This window comes from Crocodylus siamensis, chromosome 5, assembly GCF_052110815.1.
Source record: "Crocodylus siamensis isolate JL-2025a chromosome 5, ASM5211081v1, whole genome shotgun sequence".
Taxonomy (NCBI): domain Eukaryota; kingdom Metazoa; phylum Chordata; order Crocodylia; family Crocodylidae; genus Crocodylus; species Crocodylus siamensis.
Window position 1 is genome coordinate 64,892,679 of NC_143399.1, and position 25,725 is coordinate 64,918,403.

Consider the following 25,725-nt stretch of genomic DNA (forward strand, 5'->3'; position numbering starts at 1 on the left):
GCTCCTCCTCCCCCAAAGCAGAAGCAGAAGCAGGCCACCCTGAAACAGTGGGGGAACAGTGGACAGAAAGGGAGGCGCGTTGCAAAGGCGAGCAAGATTGCCCAGAGCATTGGGGAGATGCTTGCTGTGAATGGCCAGCCTTTCTCCCTAGGTCAGTGGCCAGGGTTCAGCCAGCTCATGGCGCTCGTGGCCCCATCATACCAAGTGCCCACATGTACCACCTTCAGCCAGATGGTGGTGCACTCCCTGTATGAGGCATGCGAGGAGTACTTAAGGGACGAGCTGCACAGGGCAGGTCCCCAGGTGGCCTTACACTTCACCTCAGACATCTAGAGCAGCCAGGGTGGAGCTCACGGCTACGTCTCCCTCAGAGGGCACTGATGCAACCAGTCATGGAGTTGGTGGGCTCTCCTTCAAGCCAAGGTGATGGATGAGTCCCACACAGCAACTGATATTGTGGGGGCCATGAACTGCTTGGTGCAGGAGTGGCTTGTTGGGCAGGGTGAGCTCACCTGTGGGTTCATGGTCACCAACAGTGGGGCCAATATGGTCAAGGCAGTCCATGATGCCAACTTTGTTGGCATTAGCTGTGTGGCACACAAGTTCCACCTCATTGTCAGGGGACAGGGCTGCTGCTGATGGTGCCAGCACCACCAGCAAGTTCATTTCCAAATGCAGGAAGGTGGCACGCTACTTCTACCGGAGCATCAAGTGGGGCAAGATGCTGCAGGACAGATGGGCAGAGCTGAATATCCCACAGCACAGAATCATGCTGGATGTGGAGACTCAGTGGAATTCCACATACTTGATGCTTGAGGGGCTGGTGGAGCAACAGAAGGCCCTCCCTGAGCAGCCCCCCTAACAGAGCTAAGTGGGATACCATCTTCCAGATCTTGCTGGTCCTTAAGCCCTTCCTTGAGGCTACCAAGAGCCTCAGCACTGGTGATACCCTCCTTAGCCCAGTGATCCCTGTAGTGAGGGAACTTCAGAATCAAATGGAGAAGTTTCAGGGGATCAATGTTCCTGGCTGGGGCAAGCCACTATCACCAAACATGCAGGCACTGGTGAGGTGGCTGAAGGAGGGCATCAGGAAACAGCTTGATTCCTTGTGGTCCAGTATGGTCCACGTGCTGACCACCATGTGTGACCTGAGGGTGAAGGGGAGCGTATGTGGCAGCCAAACCCTGGATGAGTGGACAGAGGTGCTGGTGAAGAGAGTCAGGGAGGCAGAAAGGCAGAAGTAGGGGGACATGGAAGAGGGGGATTCACTGTCTTGTGCCAGCATGCCATCCACCAGCCAGTCTCTTCCTCCACCACAGGTACTGCCAGTGTGGGCCAAGGGCATGGCTTCCATGGTGGTGTCCAGGGGCACCAGACCCCACCATCAGGCAGGTAGTGCTAAGGCCTTGGTGGCTGCTTGTCTTGCTGAGGACGTGCAGCCACTGCTGTGCGACCCCTTGGCCTACAGGGCAAGCCATGGCCAAATTTGGCCACAGTTGCCTGGGAATGTATGTCCTGTACTGTCCACCAACCAGTGTTCCAAGCAAGAGGATGTTTAGCACTGCTGGGGGTGTTGTGACACTCCACCTCACCTCCTTGGATCCTGGTTTGCTGGAGCAGCTGGGGTTCCTGAAGGTGAACCTCCTGCTCCTGGGGTTCCCTAAGCTTCACGTGCAGATGGAATGAGTTCTTGCCACACTTCCTTTCATAGATTAATAGATTCATAGATTGTAGAGTTGGAAGGGACCACAAAGGATCATCATGTCCTTGTCAGGACAGAGGACCGAGGTCAGATGACCCCAGCTAGGTGTCTATCAAGCCTCCTCTTGAAGACCTCCAAGTTAGGTGATAGTAACTGGCCACCCTTACTGTTTGCACCCATGAATCTATGGGGAATATGAATCTATTTAGTGGTATGTATCTATTCATGAAAGGAATCCATACTTCCTTTGATAGATTCATAGGGTACATGTTCTGACGCAAAACATACCACTATGAAACCTTATTCCCACAGAAGGAGCTACTATGCTAGAGTTATTCTGAAATGTAGCTTTCTCCACCTAGGTAAGGTTAAGGGGTTCAGAAAGGATTCAGAGCTGAAAAGCATGCATTGCTGTACTTTCTGTTCCATTCTTCAGTGCTGATGGAGTTCCAAACCAGGCTGAGAAATAATTTTCTTATAACTTTACTTATGATAGAGAAAAAAAGATCATCATGTTTAGAGAATCTACTTAGAATGAGCAATCAAATAATATAGACTGTCTGTGCCACCTTTCTAGCAAGATAAACCGGAAGTCAAAAGCCCTTCAGTGTGAAGGAGAAGGAAGGTATGGGGCTGTTGAAAGAGGAAAATCAAACTTTTTTTTTTACCCTCAGGTTTCATAACCATTTAGTGCCCCACCCTCAGAGCTGTGGGGGGCACTCACTATATCACCAGCCAGCAGGGGAAGAACATGTCCCTGCTGAACTTCCATGCCAGAATGGGCTTGGAGGTATGAGCTGGGGCTATGGAGAAGGAGGAGGCCCCAGGTCTTGGGCGTGACCACTAAAACTGCACCCTGCCAGGGTCGGGAGGCCTGGTGGGACTGCCAGCAGTGTGGCAGCCCCAAGAAATGTCAGGACCAAGGATCTCCCTGGTGAAAGGTGGGTAGAAGGTGCCATAACCTCCAGCTACCACATGCATGCACAGTCCTGGCTGGGGTAGGCCCAGACCCATCACATCTTTGACAGGCCTAAGGTTTGCTGGTTGCAGTGCAGTTGTGAGGCTCCAGGTGAGCTCAGCTTAGCAGCCTAGGATGCCAGCTTTTGGATTGAACCCGTCATCAGGTTGAGGAAGCATCTGCAGTTGGTTTGTGTGCTGTTCCTGGATGGAAGGAATAGTAAAGAAGACAGTGCATGTAAGAAAGCCAGTCAGTGAAAATAGAAATGGAGGCACTGGGGTGAGGGATAGGCTGGGGTGGGGAGCAGGGTGGGAGGAGGAGGATGTAGCAGTGCAGGTAAAACTGGTTTATAAATTCCCTTTGAGGATCAGGCCTGAGAGACTGGAGACAGATAGTTGCTGGGTGTTTTTGTCTTTGATTGATTTTCTGTGTGTGCTCATTCTGGTATGCAGTTGTTGCTTGGTGTCTTCTACATAGATATGTATTGTGAAAATATCTCCATACTGAAGATATTGTTGGCAGACTTTGCATGTCTTGTTATGACATCATCTGGATCCATTTGGTGTGTTTTGGGCTGCAGGAGTTGGCTTCTGGTGAAGAGGTTAGCAAGGTTCAGTGCTTGCTTGGATTTACAAACCACTTTTCACAGACAAGCCTATGAACTGCACTTCATCAACCTCCAAGGTACAGAAACTCATGGACTCAATATAAACCTTAAAATTCTGACACACTGCAACCTGCAGGTACCTGTCCACTTTTACCTAACAGAAAGGGGCCTGAAAATGGTAATTCTCAAATTATTATTATCATTATCTCTGGTGAAGGGAGGCCTAATACTAAAAATTTGCCCAGAGCCACCAGGAGTCTAGGTACGATGCTGATTATAAAATGAAGGTTTTGATGCCTGTTTTCTTATAATAAAAGTAGTATTGTAGATTACTGACATGTGCTCTTAACCATAACTATTTTATTAATATGTTTGTCAGGTAGTGTAATACCTTATACCTCAAAAGTAAAATTGTATCTTGAACAAGTAGTCATTTTTTAAATTCTTTTTCTGCTTTATGGCACATAGATATTATAACTGACTTTAAATGAATGAATGTAGCAATGGAAAATTAGATTTAAGTTTGTGTGTCACAATGAGATTTTATTGGTTCTGTGATGTGTCCTTTGTTGGGAGGGAAATGAGCAGGTAAGAAAAAAATCTTATTTTGGAAGTGTTGATATTGTGATATTGGTGGTCTTTTATTTAGAGATGGCATTTATTTCCTTAATTTATGCTTTGCTTACTGTCTAGTGTTATGTTTAGAGCTAAACCCTTGGGCAACTTTAAGTTTATACAAGTTATTATGCAATTAGGAGGCTGGCTGCCAGCTATATAGAAAAACTTTTGCCACTGGATTATCCATTTGAAGTCTAACTGATCAGTGGTTAAACATTGTTATAGCTAATGGCTGGGGATCATTGGAACAGGTTAAAAAGTAGCATGGCATTTTTTTAAACTCTTTTTTCCCAAAAATGTAACATTAATATTTTGGGGTAAAAATGGAAGGAAAAGGAGAAATTGAAAAAGGTTAATTTTTTATTGAAAAAAAAAGATGGCAAAATAGTATGTTTCCTCTTTAAATGTTCTTGATATTTTTTTCTTTTGACCAGTCTTATCATAGGCTGCTTTTGTTATGAACAAAGGGTAGATAACAATTGCTTTGGATTGTGTGGGGCTTGATTTTCCACTTTCAGCAGCCCCATACCTTCGTCCTCCTCTACACTGAAGGGCTTTTGGCTTCTGGTTTATCTTGCCAGAAAGATGGCACAGACAGTCTATATTATTTGATTGCTCATTCTAAGTAGATTCTCTAAACACGATGATCTTTTTCTCTGTGTCGTAAGTAAAGTTATAAGAAAATTATTTCTCAGTCTGGTTTGGAACTCCATCAGCACTGACGAATGGAACAGAAAGTACAGCAATGCATGCTTTTCGGCTCTGAATCCTTTCTGAACCCCTTAACCTTACCTAGGTGGAGAAAGCTACATTTCAGAATAACTCTAGCACAGTAACTCCTTCTGTGGGAATAAGGCTTGATTGCTTCATAGTGGTATGTTCTGCCTCAGAGCATCAATCAGTTGCAGCAATATCTAGAGCTATATTTGACCGTAGGTAGAGGGTCAAAATGCCACCAGCACAGGCATGTCCTTTTTTGTGCAATGAGTACATCTCATTTCACTTTGTGTTTCAACTGTGTTTATAAAACCCTGTGTTTATAAAAGCCGAAATCCATTTAGTGCTATTTGACACTAGTCTTCGCAGACTCAGCACAAATTTCCTGGGCCTCAAACTGGCTCTCTAGAGAAGGACTTGGTGGCATACAATCACTATTTCTGGATACTATGTCTTCTGTATGGGACTGTCGATAATCAGAAAGTTTTAGTACCTTGTGCTGTCCATCTGGTATCCTTCACAAATACTGGAATGTAACAAGTCAGATATGACATCGGACACCATGCAGATACAAAAAAGTACACAGGCTGAGGATCAGGCCTCAATTTGGTAAGTGTCTTGAGGTATTGTAATTTTCTAAAATGAAGCACATATTGATAGCACATCTTTTGCTATCTAGTCTTGGCAACCTAATCATAATGTAGAGAACATCAAAAAGTAGAAGAGACTTTAAAAATGAAAGACATTGTACTGGAAGCTATGTGGCATTACTTCTTACCAGTCACTTATAAGTGCTATTTTAGAGTACATCTTTATTGCAGACTGCATGTGGCATAGAGATCCTTGAGTTAGCTCTAAATGAGAACAAATGTGAAGCAACCCTGAGGAACTCCATTCTACTGTGGCTAGACAACTTTCAAAACCTGATTGAGTTTGTTCATAGGAAATATTGGAAGATATCTGAAATTAATAAAAGCCATTTCAGATATTGTTGGTAGGGTAAAAGATACGTGGCATCAAAATCTATGAAAATGAAGGGAAGAAAATCAAGCCAAGATTTTGAAAGACTGGACTTTTGGAAGACCAGCTTGTATTAAAAAGCAAGTCTTAAAATAAGCTTGTATTAAAACAAGTTTCTCAAGCAAGAAAATGGCCCCAATGCATTAGCACTGATGGCATACAGATCCAAACATGAACATTTGCCAAGAAGATGGAAAAGAATTAAAAGTCTAAACAGTGACAGAGAGGAAGTGTTTACTTAGTACCACTTCAGACATCAAGGCAATAGCTTTAAGGCCACCAAGAAAATGGAGGAGTGACTGCTTCTGATTTGTCACTTATTAAAATCAGCTTACAAAAGAGATGCATGATGCATGGGTATGGTACTGCTGGCAAGGTGAGCTAGGAGCCTTTCCAGCAATTACATTACTACATATAGCTGACATGTTTATCCTGCGGTGATTGAAAATGTATGTGTTTGTCCATATATGTGGATGTAGTCAGCTGGAGATGGAGGGAGTCTGAGCTGAATCTTTTCCACCTGGACTGCTGAAAAGCATCATCATGAAATGTTCACTGCTCTGTGTATATATGATGATGCACAATACAGACTGTAACAATTTACCACTTGTACTGTGAGTTTTCTCCCTTACACATAAAAACCAGAATCTGAATTTCCACCATTTAAGAAATGCCCAATATCTAAAAACCTAGAGGAAGGCTTATTCAGCAGTTTTCCCTGTAGCTATAAATTTACTCTCCACCCCTGCTGCTTTGGCTAGCCCTGAGGTTTCAGTCTGTATGTCTTAAGTCTATCTATTAAAACGTACCATCATATGAACATTCATTAACATGCCTTTTCAGAGAGAGATTTTAAAATGTTTTCCATCTCTTTTTTTCAGTAGTGAAATGCTTTCACTCACATATTGATAATCAGCTGCCCTAAGCTTCCAGCTAGCCAGAGCTGAGTCAAGCAGAACTAGATCACTGTCCAGGGGGATTAGAATTAATGAGGACAAGACCCTGCTAGGAACCTAATGCTCTGGGTGGAACAGAAGAGTTTTCACCCGAATGCCTGCTGAAATTAGAAAATAAAGTTAGATATTTTATGATGACTCAACTACAGCCCTTTCTGCAGTCTGCAATAGCCCCTGCCCTCCCTACCACCCAAGCATCATTAATGAGTAACACCTTCCTCTCCCCCACTCTTATTACAAGCATTGGATATGGTATCTTACCTAACTTTATTTTTTCATTTTCTCTGTGCATTCAAGAGAAATCTTTTGTTCCATTTTCAGCCCACACGCTGACACAGCTCTCTCCCTCTCTCTTTCCCCTTACACTGTTGTTTAAGCATGCTGTAAACTTATTCATTCCCTAAAGGCAAAAGCAGCTATCTGAGCAACACTTTGTCAGCATAATACATTTACAGAATGCATATTTATGAACCTTTGAGCTTTTATTGTTCCAGAGGGCAAATAAAAAACATGAAAAGTAGCAATATAGTGTTTCAAAGGTCCCTCAAGGAAAACAAAAGTAGCTGAAAATAAATTTAGGGAAAAAAAAGTTCTTTTCTAGAACAGAACCTTGAATTAGTACGTACAAAATATGGGATGGTTAAGACCATTCTTCTCGTCTTATCCCAACCACCCCATACCCAACTTCTGGGAAATTTTAAACTTGTACAATTAATTCATTAAAATTAATAATTTAAAAAAAAATAAATTGAGGGAGGATTAGGCTTATCTGTTAATAATCCAGTGATTGTGAAAGGAGTATGGTATACTTAATAAAGCAAATGAAGGTCTTAAATGGAAGCGATCATCTTATAAGACCCACTTTTGGCATGGGATCTTCAGCTCATTTATTACAAGTAAAAGGTTTTGGAGAAAGTTGAAAATCCATAAAAGGTCTTCCAGTTAGTATTATTATTTTAAATCACTCTGGGATTCCAATTAACTTCACATTGTATACCTTGACTTTTAAAATGTCATTGGCATTCCTTCTTATGGGGTTGACAAGTCTTCCTGTAGGTAGGGAAGTAACCAATAAACACAGATGACCGAGTACGCTAGTCAGAGATCTGCATGTTTGATTGCAGATGTAGAAAATAGTTTCAGGATGAAGGAGTCAATCCTGATATTGGGTCACAGCTCTTTCTCATTGTCTTTCTCATTTATTTGCCTCCACAGTGAGGTGAGTTTGCTTGAACTGATCAATGCCTTGTCCATCATGGTGTCATTGAGGATGATTTGGTGCTTCAGTCTTCCAGTATTGATATTAATATTGCATTTCTTTAACTTGGTCTTCAAAGTGGCCTTGAATCTCTTTTGTCCATATATAAAGCAGTGACCATCAGTGAGTGGGGAGCATAGGACCTATTTTGGAAGCCTTATGACATGTCCTGTCCAACACAGCTACTTTTGAATCCTTTGATGTTGGTGGTGCTTGCTTGAGCAAAAACACTGGTGTTAGTTCTTCTATCCTTCCAGTTGATATGGAGGATTTTCCAAAGACAATGCTGATGATAACATTCTAAAGCTTTCAGATGTTTCCAATATATTGTTTAAGCTTGGTTTACTAATACATTGCCATAGACAATAAAATAAAGCTAGCTAGTCACTGGCTGTATACTTAGTTGCATTCAGTAGCTCAAAAACAGCTAAGAGGAAATTCCATTATTGTGACATAGCTGAATATTGTTCCTATATGTACCTATAATACTTTTTTAAGATGACCAATTGCAGCTTTTACACAAAGTAAAAACTGGATCAAGCCCAGCAATTGAATTAAGACAATTCTGTGCTTCCTAACTGTTGCCAGAAGTACAATCTCATAGTATTAGGATGAGAAGAGAGGTACTTTACATGTTAACCAAAACCTAGATAATTAGGAAAAGAGGGTCCAAGATAGAGAAAAATAGAGTATCAAAAATAGAATCATTCCAGGCTCTCAGTCTTACCTAGAAGTGGAGCCCAAGTGTATTGAAATGATCTCCTTCCTTTATCATAAGCTTTGCCTTTGCTATGAAGTTTCTGATACAATTTAAGTGGGGCTAAAAACAGACATCACCTTTGAATTGGTTCTGATTGATCTGAGTCAAAACCTGGGAGGGGGAAAACCCCTAAGGCTGTGCAAGGCTTCTGACTGTACTTTGGATCCGGACAAGCTTTGGATACTTCAGTGTCTGAAGCAGCATGTCCTGATCGAAGCACTGGATTCTTTACACTTTCTGAAGCAGTTCAGAGCTTCCGAATCACTTTGGAAAAGCTTTGGAGCCACCTCAGAGATCCAGCCATAGGGTATAATGGGGAATCAATGAAATATCTATAACTTTGTTGTTTTTTGTCTGAGTTGGATAAAACCTGCAGAGCTGGTAGCCTCTGCTCAGAGCATGAAGCCTGCCAAGTTTCAAGAAGATCAGTGTACCGTTCGGTGGGAAATGCTCCCCAAATTCTTGAAAGCAAAACTCATGTCACGTGTGTGTTACACCACAGGGGGGTGAAATCTGCAGGGCTTGTGGCCCCTGGTAAGGCCACAAAGCCTGCCAAGTTTCAAGAAGATGTCGCTAGTTTTGCTTGTCTGCAGCTTGAGGTGCAGTTTACCCCAAACCCCTGCACGTACCTCCTTGAAACTTGGAAGGCTTTGTGGCTTCAGTAGGGGCCACCACCCCTGCAGTTTTCAGCCCACTGCACCTTAACACACACAGGATCATCTATGTCACGACTTTTGCCTGTCAGCAGCCTGAGGTGCAGTCACCCCCAAACCGCCGCACCTATCTTCTCGAAACTTGGCAGGCTTTGTGGCCTTACCAGAGGCCACAAGACCTGCAGATTTCACCCCCCTGTGGTGTAACACATACACGTGACATGAGTTTTGCTTTCAAGAATTTGGAGTGCAGTTCTCCCTGAATAGCTACATTGATCTTGAAACTTGATAGGCTTCATGCTCTGAGCAGAGGCTACCAGCTCTGCAAGTTTCATCCAAATCAGACAAAGAACAACACATTATAGATATTTCATTGATTCCCCATCATACCCTATGGCTGGATCTCCGAGGCGGCTCCGAAGCTTCAGAGCCACTTCGGATGGATTGATGTGGGAACCTAGTCCAGAGCTCTGGATCAGATCTCTGGCATCTGAAGCGGCCAGATCCAAAGCCGGATTGAATAGCTACCTACTTGCATGGGCCTAATAACCCCATACAGCTTATCTCTGGAATGAATGGGAATTAAATTATCTATTATTTTCCCAGGGAAAAGTGTTACCTTAGATACTTCACTAGTACTGAAAGTGAGACCATGGGCTCTTACATCTGTAGTATCCCAGGCTTTGGTCTGGGAGAAATCTGATGTCTGTTTCTACCCTCAATTGGAATGCCTTTTTTCATCAAGCCAGAGAAGTAGATCAAAAGTGGTTACCTATGGAAGAAGTGCCTGCTGGAGCTCCCATGGAAGAGAGAATTGCCTGTAGGAAGCAGCAAGCTGTACTCTACCACCAGGCACTTTGGTTAGGTACTTGGGTGCGAGGGTTCCCTTGGGGATCCTTTGGAAACCACCTTTTTGGAAAGAGGTGATGAGCTGGGCAGCCAGCTCCACCATTACCCACACCTGCAAACATTTCAAAGGCCTAAATGGTTCAGGATGACTATCCACTTTTGTACTGCCTGCTTTGCTATGAACTTGCTCCTTCTCAGGGATTCCATCATTATGAGGAGGTTTTTTCAAGGTAGTGCTCCCATGAGAGTCTTCCCATGAGTGTCACAGAGTGTAATACACAACAGCCCAAGAGAAATCCACCTGCATGCAGAATGTCTGTAAGCTGCCTGTGCACTGCTTTTGCCTACAAAATAGGATTTAAGGGGGACATAGATGTCATGATGGCTCTTTGTCCAGGAATTAATTTCCCGGTGGTATATGATTCCAAATGGAATATCCATCGTCATTGAACAACAAAGTTTGAAGCTGCAGTGGCAATTTTGAGGCTCGAGTTATGTGAATAATTGATTCTTACCACATTTAGAGGCTGAAATGAGACAGGGGGAAAAGATTTCTTGCCAAAACTGAACAGAAAAAATCATTTTGGATCAAGTGAAATTCATTGTTTGACTATAAAATGAAGTATTTGATTTCTTTGCAGGTTTTAAACTCATCTTTAGAAAGGGAGTTTTTAAAACGAGACCATTTCAAAATGGAAAATTTTGTTCTGACAATGTTGGGGGAAAAAATTACACTTATCTTCTGAACTGACATAGATGAATAGATATTGAGCACCCACAGCATGTTCATGCTTGTATACAATAGGCTGGAATTTTGATTCATTGACCAAAAGACTACCTTGGGTTTTTACATTTTATAAAGCTATGTTTATGGAATATGACATACATATCACTACAAATCTCACTGATTACAAAAAAGTAATTCAAAACAAAGTACAATAAAACGTATGCTTATACATTTATGACAAAACGGTGGATACTTTTAAGTATTTTGTTCACTGAATCTGTATGAAGTATCACAAATAATGGCACTTTTCAGCAAGAAGGATGCCTCCAGCAGCTGGATTCAAGATGTCAAATATTATAACAAAAATATTTTCAGATTCATGTAATAGTTTGTCTGTAGTCAGTTTTGGTTATTACATTGCAAGTCTTCATATTGCCAGGACTTGGTAGATTTTTTAACCTTATGTCACTGTTTAAAGAATGTCACTGTTTTTCAGGAATTGTGTAACTTGGTCTTACAAATATGCTCCGGGTAGATGCTTGGCTTCCAAAGTTCTACTTTTATTTTTGTCTTTTAACAAGCTCAGAAAAGCAAGGATTGACCTTGGTGCTCCAGCCAATGCATTTCTTTGCAGCAAAGCAGGTTCTAACAACTAACCCTGTGTGAAAGCCATTACAATATATAGTTAATTTAAAGGCCCAATCCTCTAAAAACTTTCACTTCCTATTGGCTTCAAATGATGTTGAGCATGCTCAGCATTTTGCAGAAGGGAGCTTCATGGCATAAATTGTTGGAATGGGAACAATTATATCCTAATAAGATTAATCACCAATTAGAAGGGAGAAGGCACAGAAGCTGAAAGGAACATGGAAGTGAAAAGAAATGTTACGTGAATTTTCTATTAGATGTCCTCTGTCCAATTTGCTCAAAACATTCTGTGTTAAATTCCTATAGCAGCTAGCCACTTAAGATACTTTGCAGCTTGGGATGATAGGTGTAGGATGTGCATTCCGATGTTGGCAGAAGTGTGGAAGAAAAAAAATCCAGAATGGACTATGACTAAAATAGACTCCATGGCTTCCAGAGCTGTGGACTGCTCCAGCTGAGTTGAAAATGGAGGAATCTTCAGTGGAGCTGCACAGAAAGAATTTTCAGGGCTTATCCATGCCAGTCTTTCTCTCCTAATTTTTTCTACCGTTGACACACCATAGGTTGACAGTGGTGACAGTTCCGGGGGAGGGGCAGAACTCTCTGCCGCTGACACCCTGCACCTATCCCCACTGCTAGCAGGCCCTGGCTCCAGCTAGGCTGCAGTCCTGTGCTTCGCTGTCAGCACAAAAATCTGGGGGTATGCATGCCCCCCATTCCTCCTCACTCATCGCTTTTGATGTGCGCCAACATAAAACCCGGAGGAGGAAAGACAAGGGAAAACCTTGATTTTCTATTATTGTCTTCTAATACCTTATTGCTACATAAACAGATATTTTTTTTAGGTCCTGAATCAAAGGCTTATGTTCTTTTATCAATGCAGAAACATGCCTTGGTTATTTACACTCATCTTTCTTGCCATGAAAAGACTGATGTGACAGCAGACCCACAAATGGAAAAAGTACTTGAAATGGATTGTTTTGTCATTGCCTGTACACGTGCTTGATTAAAAAAAAAAATGTGAGGAACTTTTTATCAGAGCAATAGGATTGCAAAAGTATAGATGTCTCAAAACTATAAAATAATTTACATAACAGATCAATATTGTGCACTTGGGCCAAATTCCTTTCAGGCTAATTAAAAGGTTTTTGCCAATTTCAGCAGGAGTTAGAGTTTACAGTGCCTTAGAGTGAATTGAATAGCCATATAGTTACAGGAACCAAGTGAATATTTTACTAATGAAAGAAAAAGAAAATCTTCTGGGCACAAAAATTAAGGGGTGTGAAAGAAGGAACTGACAAAAACAAAGGTAATGACAAAAAAGAAGTAGAAACATTCTGAAACCAGAGCCATATAGTTATACACAAAAAGAAGATTGCATTGGCTTCATGGACTACACAATGCAATCTGCTGTTTACAAGTTTGAGTTTGAATGTAGTTTCTGTTCATGAAGTCTTGATTTTTTTTTGTACTTTTTCTTCCATAATGGACCATTTTCATTTTTATCTGTTTTACAATGCTCACATTTTAAAATAGCCAACTTCATGGCTTTGAATTTCATGCAGCCATTTGTAATTTTGGTTAAAGAAATCACCAGTATTTTTAACATTCATATAGTATAATGAGAGCAGAAATTTCTCCTTTTCAGTATTCAAAGATTTATCACAAACTGCTATACAGTGTATATGGAACAAAACTTAAACCCATGGTATGTGTTTTTGAAATAGAAGTCTGTCTGCCTATTTTATGTGCAACTTTTTACTTTCCCATTGCGATAGTATGAGCTCCTTGCAGTTGATATCTGTCAACATCTGGTCTGGTTTTCCCTAATCAGAGCATCTTGCTGGGGCCTGGTCATGCCCTCGTCAGCTCAGAACTGTGGAAGGGAAAGGAAGGCTGCTCTGCTGTCCCCCGGCTTCTAGCCTGAGCCACTGCAGACATGTGCCTGGATTTCTTCAGTCCAGAGGGGATGTCTGTACAGTTATAAACTGGTTCAGCCTAGTCAGGTTAGACTAACATGCAAAGATTGAATCAATTTAGGCTTAGGGTTTTTGATGTCTGTTCCTAGTCTAGGAGGGGAAATGTACACACAGGGATAAATGGATTCTACAGCATTTTATGTTGTTGCTGGTAATTGTAGATATACCTAGCACTTAGAATGCAAAGTGATAAGTTTTGTTTGTGATTACATTTATTTCCTGTCAGATTTCATTCCATTGTCCCAAACCAGACCATAAGGAAGCTTTTTTTCTTGTACATGCAAACTGTGTCATTATGGTAGAAAGGTTCATTGTGCCAGAGTAGCAGAATTGTCCACTGTAGTTCTTATCCAAGCACTTCAAGTAATTTTTAAGGCTCCTGTTTGTAACTATGTAGGCCTCATTGGAGCCTTGATTAGTATAATACTGCTCAGGCTTTGCAACAGTATTAATCAAATCAGGCCTCGCTTGAGCTGACTGATGCATCAACTACTTACATGAGTTTAAGCTGGGGTATACCTACACTATTAGGTAATGTAGACCTCACACAAAGCTAATGGAGATGGTTGGTTGATAAATAGGGACCTACATAAATTTCACTTTTGTGGAAACCATGAAATCTGAGGTTGCCTGTGAAATCCATGGGGGGAAACAACCTTAATAAAAATAGGTTTTTTATTTGCTACTGGCTGGCAGAGTGGCATAAAGGGGGCAGCAAAAAAGATGGCAGCTGCCCCTCTTCCCCACTCCTACCCTGGGGCCTCTCCACTAATCATCTCCAAGGGGTGAAGCTGGACAAAGGGCAGCCAACAATCAGGATGGCAGCCACCCCATTGTCTTTCCTCCCCTGGGCCTGGGGCTTGTTCATCAGTCAGTGCTGAGGGGCAGGGCCTCTCTGCCAAACAGTGCTGAGGGGTGGGGCTGAGATAAAGCTGTGAAAATGGCTTTGTCTCAACACAATTTAAGTAGATTCCTATTGATAAGGCCAGGACTAGATGATTCAGGACTCCAAAATAAGGATAGAATGGATAAGTATAAGGATAGCCTGGAAAAAATGTTTATTATGTGTTAAGAACATGCTATTGGGTGTGTAAGATGTAAATTCAAGTTGTTTTGATCAATATGTAAAGGAGGTTTTGGGAATCCTGGATATCTTGTATGAGGCCTAAGGGATTCAATATAGAAATTATTCCCATACCATTACTGCAGACATCCAGGACTAACACTTTGTAACCCATTGACCATGCATTTTAGTGAATAGGTACTTTGTAGGCAATATACCTAGCTGAGCTTTTATCACCAAATTGTGCCTCTGGTCATTCCTTCTACAATGATAAGATCTTTAGGGGACCAGTACAGCACAGGCAGCATCCTGACACAGTTCATACACAGACAACCTTAATCCATCATATTGTCCTATTAAAATATATTTAACATGCAATAGATTATATAATTAATCATACATTCATTTTAAAAACTTTGTATAATTTATATATATTTACATAATCTTCAGATTGGACTATTCTGTGCTTGCATTTATTCTCACAGATGTGTTCATGACAATCTATTTCTCTTCTCTTTTCATATTGCAGTTATTTATTTACAGTCTTTCATGCAGAGATCATATATTATAAATCACAGGGATAGTGATATGCATGACAGACCCTCTAATTCAGTGCCGAATGGTCTCTCATGCATATCTTTTCTTTGATCAAACAACTTAAGTCAGGCAAGGTTAGAATGGAAGGAACATGCAGGAAATTAATAACAATGAGGACAACAATATAAAAAGTATAGATGCAATCGTCTTTGCAGTGGATCTTTTCCCTTGTGAGCAGTCAATACAGAATAGTAGCCATGCTATTCTGCCTGTTAAAGATAGGATCTGATGTGTGTATAAAGAGGATAGGAAGAAGGATACATGTATATGCCTAATAAAATTAATTTAGTGTTTGTTCTACAGATAGATAAAATGGAGTATATGGGTATATGGGATTAGGCAGTATGTGTAGCATAGGTGGCAGAGCATGTGAATGGGAACAAAGAAGCGGGGGGAGACAATTGTCCTTTTAGAGGACATTTAAAGAAGGGTGTACAAAATAATGCAGAATTAAGGTTTCAGAAGAAGTCAATTACACATGTTCCTGCCATAGGGGAAACTTTTGGAAGAATAGATGAATGGACTCCAGGTACTAAAAGATGAGGAATAAGGACCAGCCAGAATCCAAAATACTGCTACTCTAGAGTGTCCTTTATAGATGACTATATATCTTGAGCCATTGCTTTTGAAGAAATAATTATTTGTGTCTTATGGGTCAAATTACAAAAGGTCTAAGAAGATAGGACATAAAAAGAGAAAAGTATTGAAAACAGAGCTTTTAGGGAGGGAAGTAATGTGGGTTTTTTTGTATTTTTCCTTTCACCTTTTTGTCTTTAGCCTCTTTCATTTAATACCCTTTTACTTCATTATGTTCTTTTCCCAGACCCTTTTTTTTTTGCTGATCTACTAAAATTGAGCCAGCAATTTACAAAGTTAATGTGCTTCCTCAAAACTGCTCATCTATTACAGATTTCTGCAGGAGAGATAGGGAATCACCATAGCAGTGAATGACTCTCCTCTTCAAGGCCCCCCCAACAGATAGACCCTAACTCCAGAAATGCCTACAAGGGTGAAGAGAGAATATCTTTTGTTATTCTTCCTTACATTCTTTGCTGAGACCATGAACACACAGCTAATAAGAGAGTCCCAGTACCAAGTAAGTTACTACCCGGAGAGAAAAACAGACAAGCAAGTAATTAAGGACAGAGTTTTACAGGGGATGAGACTAAGCAAAAGGAGAAGAGGGTTAGTCATTCTTAAGAATCATTCTCTTTTTCTTCTGATAAATATTTTTCTTCACACTGCCAGCAAATAAAGTTACTGGAACAAAACACTGCGGGATATTACAGTGAATCATTAAATGGCATGTTTGATACTAGCATTTTGCAGCTGCTTATCTATAAGTAGAATATAATGTGATCATCTTTGCACAACAAAATTTCACATCCTTTAATTATCTTATGAGCTGGCTCTCACCCTGACGTACTTTTGTTTTGAATTGTCATAATACTTTTTGAAGTTTTTAATTGCATTTGTTTTTAATCAGGAGAAAAATGGCTAAGTAGCTGATGTGCAGTTAAATAACAGGAAGCGTTTTACTAAGGTATAGTGCTCAGATAAGGAGATGCCCTGCCTGGCTTTGTAGCTGCTTAGGAGGAAGCAGTGCATACACTCCCACAGAGCCAGGTGGGTGCAAAAACAGGAAGGTCACAGAGGTCAGGGTCTGACAGATGCATCTCAGTGAGTACTGTGCGTGCATGTAGATTTTCAATGCAATGCAAGCTGCAAATAACTTTGCTTATAATGAAAACTTGTGCATTGTTGTATAGGATGTGAGAGCTCTAATAGTATATGTGCATCACTGTTTCTTTTTGAAAAAAAAATCTAGTAAAGTTATGGATGATTAGGTTGTTAATGCTGATAAATATCTTGAAATTAGGATTTTCTCCAACTATTATGGCTACCTCTAATATCTAGTAGAGTTCAGGGTATTCTGCTAGTGAATTTCCATTACTTGCATTCCATTTTTCATCTCACTTCCAGCCAAACAAAGTATTTTATCTTTGCTTGCTTATTTTTGCTTCAGGTCTGCTGTTTAAAAATAGCAGCAGCTTTCTTCACTACCCTCCATTATATATTTGTGGTCACTTGCATTGAAAAGCATAACATTGATGTTTGCTCCTAGATTTCTACTATTCCCTACCGCATGTTAACCAAGGTACATGGTAGCTTCCTCAAGGGCCTTAATTTTGATCCCATTTGCAGTATTTTCAGACAGTTATTTTTTCTAAATAGACCGTGAAGATGTATCATGCCATATAGTGTTTTATTCATCCACTCTATTATTATTATTTCTTTGGATTACAGTAATACTTAGGGGTAAGGGCTCCTTTTTCAGTCTTATTTATTTTTTAATTCAGCCATCTACCTTTATGGGTCCTAGTTACTTATATTATGTTGTTTATATTATGTTCATCAACTGCGGTGCCTCGATGTTGTGGAAAACATTGTAAAATACTTAAAAGTGTTGTATGTTAAGTATTGATTCTCTCCATTCTTCAGCCAAATTCTATGATGAACTGAAGCAGAAGTTTGCTTTGTTTCAAAGTCGTAGTGAATTTTGGGGGCATTCTGTTCTCACGGAGGAGAAAATTCTACCTAGGAACATCTGTTTTCCCCACCAATAAAGCTTGACTATTGCATGGGCAAAGTAAAAGGAGTTTTTAAGGGAGGTTCTAGTCCTTGAAAATGAGGTGTTGTCACAGGCAGGTTAGATCCAACTGACTCATCTTTCTGAACTATGAACCCAATAGGGAGAGCACAGAGTGACTGGAATCTCAGGCTTTGTGCATGGTAGGCAAAGAGATGTATTGCAGAATTTTAGGAACACATTAATACAGAAATTTGCTTTCCATCATACTAAGTCTTGTGTGCAGTCCTGAAACAAAGGAGGGGTGGGTGGGGCAACTGCCCTAGGCACTGAAGTGAAGGGACACCAACAGACACTGCCCAGCTGGGGTGGGGTGCAGGAAGGAGCCATGAGTTGCTTGTTTGGGGGGGGGGGGTGCAGAGATGAGGAGAGCAGCTCCCACTGCTGCGTGCACCCCCAGGCAAGCTTGGGGGTACGTGTGCCCCCTGGATCTTTGCACAGGGCGAAGGTGTACTGCCACTGCAAGCTTGCCCCAGGTGCCAAATTTCCTTGCTACGGCACTGCTTGTGTGCAAAGCTTTTATATAACAAAACCAAGTTTAATGTTCTATAATTTGATATCCAAGGCAAAAAATGGCATCATGTTAGTTTTGATAATTCAATTAATATTCACATTGGTGATGGAAATGGACCCCCTGAGATTGGCAGTGTACCCCCTGGAAGTGCCAGCCATGAAACCAGAAGTGCCGGCAGAAGTGTACTTCTGGTTTCACTGCTGGTGGTTCTACGGTTGGCAATCGGCTGCTGGGGGAACCCTCCACCCCATCTGTGGCAATCGGCCATGGGGGGACCCCCCAGTTTGTAATCAGGCATGGGGGGACCTGGTGGGGTGATCTTGTGCCCCCCCCCCAGACTCGGGAGGCACCAGCCGCCCATGAATATCTGTATTGGTTAAAATACTGGAAGTTTTATTTCTCCAGTTCCTTCATGAGATTTTTTTTTCCTCCCTAATGTTTAGTGGTACATGAATCAGGCAGTACATTATATAAGACATATTTTTTCAAATCTTTCAAGATCATCCTAGTCGCTGGGTAGCTGCATTTTTATACAAACCACATTTATGCAAATCCAAGATAACTTTGAATTTAAGATGACTCCACCAATAATTGGATTACATACATGGAAACTTCTAAGTGTATTATAATCTTCCACATAGAGAATTTACTTAATTGAGGGACATCTTAAATTTGCTGCCTCCCCCCGCTGCTGTGGCAGAGAAAGCAGCAGTGGAGGGCAAGAGGCCAGACCTCCTTCCCTTGCCCCTCTGTACATGTGCCTGCTTGCTTGACATCTGTCCCCCCCCTTCCACTTACCCTCACTATTGCCTTCTCCCTCTGCCATGTACCCGTCTGTTGCCTGCCCCTTCATGTTTCTGCCTCCTGCCTTCTGCCTACCCCTTGGCTCCCACTCCCTGTCCCCACCACTTCTCTTGCAGCCTGCCCCTCAGAACCTTACCCCTTCTGTGCCTTTGCCAGGCTGGGAATTCTCAGCTGATGGGGCTCCCAGCCACAGGGGCACACCTGGCCACACATTCAATTAAGGATGTAATAGGAACCAGCTACAAAGTTACTACCCCTGCTCTCCTCTGCAGCCGCCTGCTCCCCATAACCTTACCCCTCCCATGCCTGTGCTTTACACCTGCTGTCTGTTCCCCTGTGCCCACTTCACCCAACTTCCACAGCACTATTTACCTTCTGCTGTAGCTCTGCTCTGGCTCTAAGGCTGTCAGTAGCAGCCCAAGCCTGACTCCTGCTCAGCCTGGTCAAAATGGTGGCAACTCCTGCCTAAGCCAGGTCAGGACTAGAAGGACCATTACCGGAGCAGAAGGCAAGCAAGGACGGGACAACTATATGGGTGGGCAGTACAGCATTTCCTGTACTCCCCCTGAGCCATAGACCTTGGTCTCTCCCATTCCTTCTCCCCCCCACTGTCATTTCCCCTGAGCTCCCATAGCTGTGACCCCCTCCCCACCAGACAATTCGTCCTAGCCTGGGGAGGTGATTCCAAGGTGAGGCTTAATTTTCCCCAGGCTGACTAGGGGAAAACATCTTATGGTGGATTTGAGTAAATATGATACCGCATATAAGCAATTACAAGTCAGTTAGCCAAAACCTCTTAGTTGTTTTCCTCTCTTTTGTTCTCATGTTTTCTAGGGGAGAGACAACTATTAAGAACATTTTCCTTTTCTATTTTATTGACAAGCTACAAAGTTACCAGTATTACAAATCATATTTGAGTTATCCTGTGGTTTTTGACAGCAGAAGAAAGATTGGGATGGGCAGGCTCCCTTAATCCCTGTTGCTGGCTTGAGTGCCAATGAAGGGATTGTGTGGTAGGTCAAAAGTTTGACTCTTCCATGCAAGAGTATACATCAGATGTACATCTCTGAATCTTAAGCTGCCATACTGTGCACTAGCTACCCAGGTAATCTCATTGTCATGGTTATCTTGTGAGGTTTTTTTTGCATTAACACATTCCCCCTGAATAAGATCAAGTATTTCAGCTAAATTTGTATCTTTTGAAATCATTATTTCCTGAATCTGTGGCCCTATTCCCAGACCTTATCAAAAGTCCTGTTGTCTTTGGTAGGATAGAAGAATTTCTGTTCATTCATGTTTTGGACTCTTCAATGCTAGGTTATTAAGTTACTTATCTACATTTTACTTTGAGTTCTTGAGGCTTAGTGATTGGTTTGAAGACAGCCAGAAGCTCTACATTGAATAACAAATCTGATCTCACTTGGCAAGAGAGCTCCAATTTTCCAGATACAGACTTTTTTTTTGTACTAATGGGCTAAAATGACTTGCTATAGGCTGTAGAATTGCATATGGATTTCAGATCTAAATACTAGGAACATAAGGTTGAACTTCAATGTATATTATTTAAACTTATTGGTCAGAGGTTTTAAGCCTTGGGCCTGTGTTCAGCAGACCTTCAAAAACCTCCATTTATATGTGATTCACTGGATGAATTCGATTCTTTCTCAAGTTGCAAGAGTTCAATCCTAACTCATTTTGTTACTTCTGTGATGTGATTTCTGATTGTTCATGCCCAAATAATGTATTGAGGAAATATTCTGTCATTGGTATCTCCATTTTTAGATTGTCATGTGCCAAGAATGAGAATCCCAGTTTAGCTTACAAAGGAGAAAGCAGCTGCTAAAGGTGTTTAGTAAGCAGTATTGGTAGATTTTTCTTAATCTACCATTTTACATGAGTGCACAGGAGAGTAAGATAGACTAGGAGTTTTTTCCTCCTGACTTCTCTCCCATAGCCACACAATGCCTTTTCAGATTGTGCAGGGTGCAGAAAGAGCTCTGCACTAGGTGATCCATGCTGATACCAAATGATATGGGGAGGATATGGATACAGAGAAAGTCATGGTTTCACCTTAACAGGCACTCAGAGGAGCTGGATTGGATGTGCATAGGATGTGGGCTGGAGTATTCTGTTCCCTATGAAAAGGTGTCATGAATAGTATCCCTCCTTCCCGTGTAGATGGAAAACCTTAGAAAGAGTTGTGTTTCTGAGAGCCTTGATTCACAGCACACATCAGATATTTTATTTAGATTATAGTAAGCATTACTACAAGTTAAAAAGTCTTCTGAGTACTTGCACATTAATGATTAGTGCAGTTGACAAACAGCTGTTTGTTGGTTCCAGTCTTCTCAGTGTATGGGAGATAGTAAGACTCCAGTGTGGTGGGAGGGCTGGGACCAACAATCAGTTATTTCCTGGTCCCAGCCCCAGCACTACACTGGTACTAGTGAGGGCTATTTGCATTATCTCCATGGACCAGTACCATGACAATGTTACACATATTACCTAACACAACCTGGAGGTACCCCTTGCCTGAAGAGCTCTAATTTTACTATAATACAGTAGAATTTGCATATTTCCTGCTTGCATGTGCAGATGCTCATGGTTTACATCCTAAGTGTAACACGCAACAAGGTTCTGAGATGCTGTGGGTGTGTCCACACATGGAAGCACGTGTGCTTGCAGCAGCTCAAATAGAAGCGGTGCAAATTTGAGTTGGGGCTTTTTGCCTAAGTGCATGTGTTTGGACATGCACTTTGTTGCGGAGGAAATTGTGCCACTTGGGTCAAAATAACCCTGCCTGGCTCCTCCTGGATCTGCAGCCAGGGGGAGCTAGAGCCCAGGGCCAGCAACTGTGCTGTCCCCAGCAGTATAAAAAGCCACCCTGGCAAGTAGCTTAGGACTGCTAGCTCTCAGGAGCTTTTGGAACCCAACCAATTAGTACCTGGGGACACCACTTTTTGTGGGCTGAAGCACCCCTGAGAGTTCCCTGCATCCTCTACCCACTGCAGAGGTCTCGCAGTGGGAGATGCTGCCTGGCTGTGACCTGCTGCACACCTGTCAGACCCAGATGGGGACTGCACAGCCAGTAGATGCATCTGTCCCTCTGGGCCAGTTGCCAGTGGGCTGTAGCTTCAGAGTTGGCCTCTGTGCGGCACTACTGCCATGTGTGCCCCCTGCGCAGCCATCTGGGCAGATGTTCTGGGTGTGGTGGCCTGCTTTGAACTGTCAAAGACTGTCCTCCTGGTCCCAGCTGACCAGGAGGTCAGCCACAGCCAACTGGGTCCAAGGTGCCAGCTCTGATCAGGCAGGGCTCTAGCAGGAATTCTGGTGTTCCCTATTGGAAACTTGAAAAATCCCTGATAAAAAAAAATCCCAAAGTCACTCTGTAAAATACTCCAAGATCCATATTCCTCCACAAGTAAACAAAAGACCATTATAAAAAGAGAGAGAGGGAGGGAGACAGACAGCAATCAGTTGGACAATGTTTTATTGATACATCTACCATGTTAAAGGATATATTTTATCATAAAGTGAACTCTAAATACATGTTTTATGAGTATATCATTTGCTATATAGTTTGCTGCCCTCCCACAGGGACAATGGCCCCAACACAAGGAGTTACAGCCCCCCCAACAGGGGATTTGGCCCCCACACAAAGGCCAAATGACTCCCACAGGGGCTGCCACCCCCCCCACAAGGCCCATATGCCCCACCGCAGCCCCCCCAATTGCTGCCCCACCTGGTCCCATCCTCCACCAGCTGCTTCAGCCCCACCCCCGATGGCCGCCCCACCCTGTAGCACAAACTAAACAAATGTAGCTGATGCTAACCTAGAGTGTAATAATAGTAAAATTGTAACCATGTTACTCTTGTTCTGTTAGCAACTTGAAAACTCCATTTTGTATCCTTCTGCTTGACATAAGTGAATGAATTCTGCATAGCCTTTATGTATGAGTGTGTGTAAAAGTGTGAATGGTGAGAGAATGTCATAGAAATGGGAGAAGAAGATTTAACTGTTTATGTAAGCAGCAAGGTGCCTGTAACAGGAGGGTTTCTTGTGGCTGATTTCCTTGTGGCTAACCACCCACCACACCTTGTTAATTAATTAATTGATGTTGATTAAGCAGGAGGCTGCCCATTTCTTGTCCCAGTGCCAGGGGGTGCTATCTGAGGTTCTGTTCCTCCCCTACACAGCAGCCCAAGCCTCATAGATGGCATCCCAATGTTATCCATATCACCGGCCCTGCACTGGGCCCCAGAATCCTACTGGTTGGACCCCACTTAGATCCCTCTGTTCAGGCAGCCTATTCTGCCTTCATCCCTGGGTTGCAAGCTCCCTCAGCTGCTTCCCCCTTATGAGTGTGGTGCCCCTGGGACCTTCAGCTCTACTGGCCCTGGCCCACCTCCAGGCCAGTCGGAACCCCAGGCCCTCATCTCTTGGGCGTTTCTCATGGTGGGCCCCTGGCTCTTTGACCCTTCCAGGTCCTGGCCTCAGCTTGGACCAGTCAGGGGATGTCAAGACAGGTTAAAAGTCTATGGCTCAACTCTCTCTATCTGGGGTCTACCTTCTAGACCCTACAAAGGGGGTAAACCACTTGCTTGTGGGTGCTAGGGGTTAAGATGCCCCAACCTGCCTTTCACCGAGGTGGTAACTGGCCTGGCATTTCCTGGGGGCTGAGAGACCCACCAGGCCACCCACTCCCTACAGGGTGCAGTTTTAGGTCATGTGCAGGACCAGGAGCCTCCTGACCATCCTCTACAGCTCCTCTTTTACCTCCAGATGATACCTGCAGCCAGGCAATGTTGTTGCCTGGCCTTCCAGCAGCAAAATGCCCTGTTTATATGGGCATCCCTGAATCTAAAATGGCTGTCCTAATCAGGCATCTGCCAGCTGCTGTCTTCAGGCTCTTAAAGTGGCAGGCACAAACAGTGCCCTACCACAGCGCCAACTGTAAGTTACCAGTCAGTAAGCTAATTAATGAATGGCTGAAGAATCACTTTTAGGCCTAGGGCACAAAGAAGATAACAAGGAGAAGGAATGCACCCATTCTGCCACATGGGCAGCAAAAACACTCCAAGGCTAAGATAAGCTGAAGACAAAAGAAGAACAACCACAAAAACAGAAGCTGGGTATGGAAAAACCCCAAAGCACTGAAACAAAGGATGTCAATCCCTTTAAAAGAACACTTTGAAAATGCTAAGTTGGGTGAGTCTCTTTCTCTACTGCTGTTTTATTGGAGCACAGATGTATCTGTTCACCCCACTCCGGCTATTTTCAAATCTGCTACCTTCAAATCATCTTCATCTATTCAATAAGCCTAGGTTGGCCTAGGTTGGTAACTATAGTGTATCTGTGTATAAATGGTTGTTTTGTGTATGTGTAAGCTTGTGTGTAATGATGTGTATGATGATTTGTGTGCGTTTGTATGAATGGTGTACCCAAACCTCTATGTCTAACTCATGATCAATAAATGTGGCACCTTGCCTTATCCCCCTTTATAAATTCTCACTCATGATTTGAGCAATTGGCAATTTGAGTAACAACCCAGCCCCACCCCCTGCTCCCCCAGACCCCCCAATGGCTGCCCCACCCAGCCTCACCCCCCAACTTGCCCCCCCAGGTTCCCATGGTTACTCCCACAACCCCAGGCACTGTCACTTAAGAAAAAAACAGAAAAAAATGAGAAAAAAGCCTCTATTTACTTTAGAAGCAGGGGTGGGAGGGCTCCAGGGCTTCCTGGCAGAGCCCCCCGGGCAGCACAGGGCAACAAGGGACAGGAGGGCCCAGGCTGGGGCTACTGGGGCTGTGCCTCTGCCCCTCACTGTACAGGCGGGCCCCCAGTCAGCCAGCCTGCAGTTGAAACTGCCGGTAAGTGCCAGGGGGTTGTTTTTTTTAACTATGGGGTGTGGGGCAGGGATTGGGGGGTTGGGGAACTGGGGGGTGGGGGCTGGGCAGGGGGTGGAGCTGGGCAGAGCAGTGATCAGGGTGTGGGGAGCTGATGGAGGAGGGGCTGGGCAGGGAAGTGATCGGGGGTCTGGAGGGGGGAGGGGCCAGGCAGGGAAGTGTTTGGGAATTTCAGGGGGGTAGGCAGGGGGTGGGGGCCAGGCAGGGCAGGGATGGAGGAGCTGGGGGAGCAGGCAGAGTCAGTGGGGGTCCCCCCTATGGTCCTCTCCCCCTTCCTCCAGTCCTCCTGACCCCTTACTTACCAGCACTGGAGCCCTGGTGCTGAGCATGCAGTCTGGTCAGCCATGCATTTCAGCACCAGGGTGAGGGGCCAGCCATGGAGATGCTCTGGCAGCCAGCATGTCTCCCTGGAGTACCCAGACTCCGGTTGCCTTAGGGCACTGTCCAGGACCATGCCCTGCCCCGCTTTTTTTAGCTTCAGTTGTTTTTAGTATCTAGGGGTCTAATTTTCTCCCCATACTGCAAACTTGCAGCACAGGGAACATTTCTTTTGTTCCCACACATGCCTCTTGCCCTGCCTCAAATGGGTTTGAGGCAGGGCAAGAGGCACATGTGTGCTTATCTGGACACGCCCTGTGACTCCTGCTGCTCCCATTGGGAACAGTTTGCAGATGCACCCCTCCTTCACTTAGGTTATGTGCCAATCCTATAATCTAGTCCTATGTCTAGATTATATG

At 43.2% G+C, this 25,725-nt stretch overlaps 1 long non-coding RNA gene across 1 annotated transcript in view; it reads left to right on the plus strand.

Moving 5' to 3' along the window:
* The first annotated feature begins 3,183 nt into the window (after nt 1–3,183).
* Nucleotides 3,184–25,725, plus strand: part of LOC149864179 (uncharacterized) — a 102,517-nt gene continuing 79,975 nt past the window's right edge. Inside the window, exon 1 of the long non-coding RNA XR_016442595.1 lies at nt 3,184–3,344. This is a non-coding gene — a long non-coding RNA (uncharacterized LOC149864179). The remainder of the gene's footprint in view (nt 3,345–25,725) is intronic.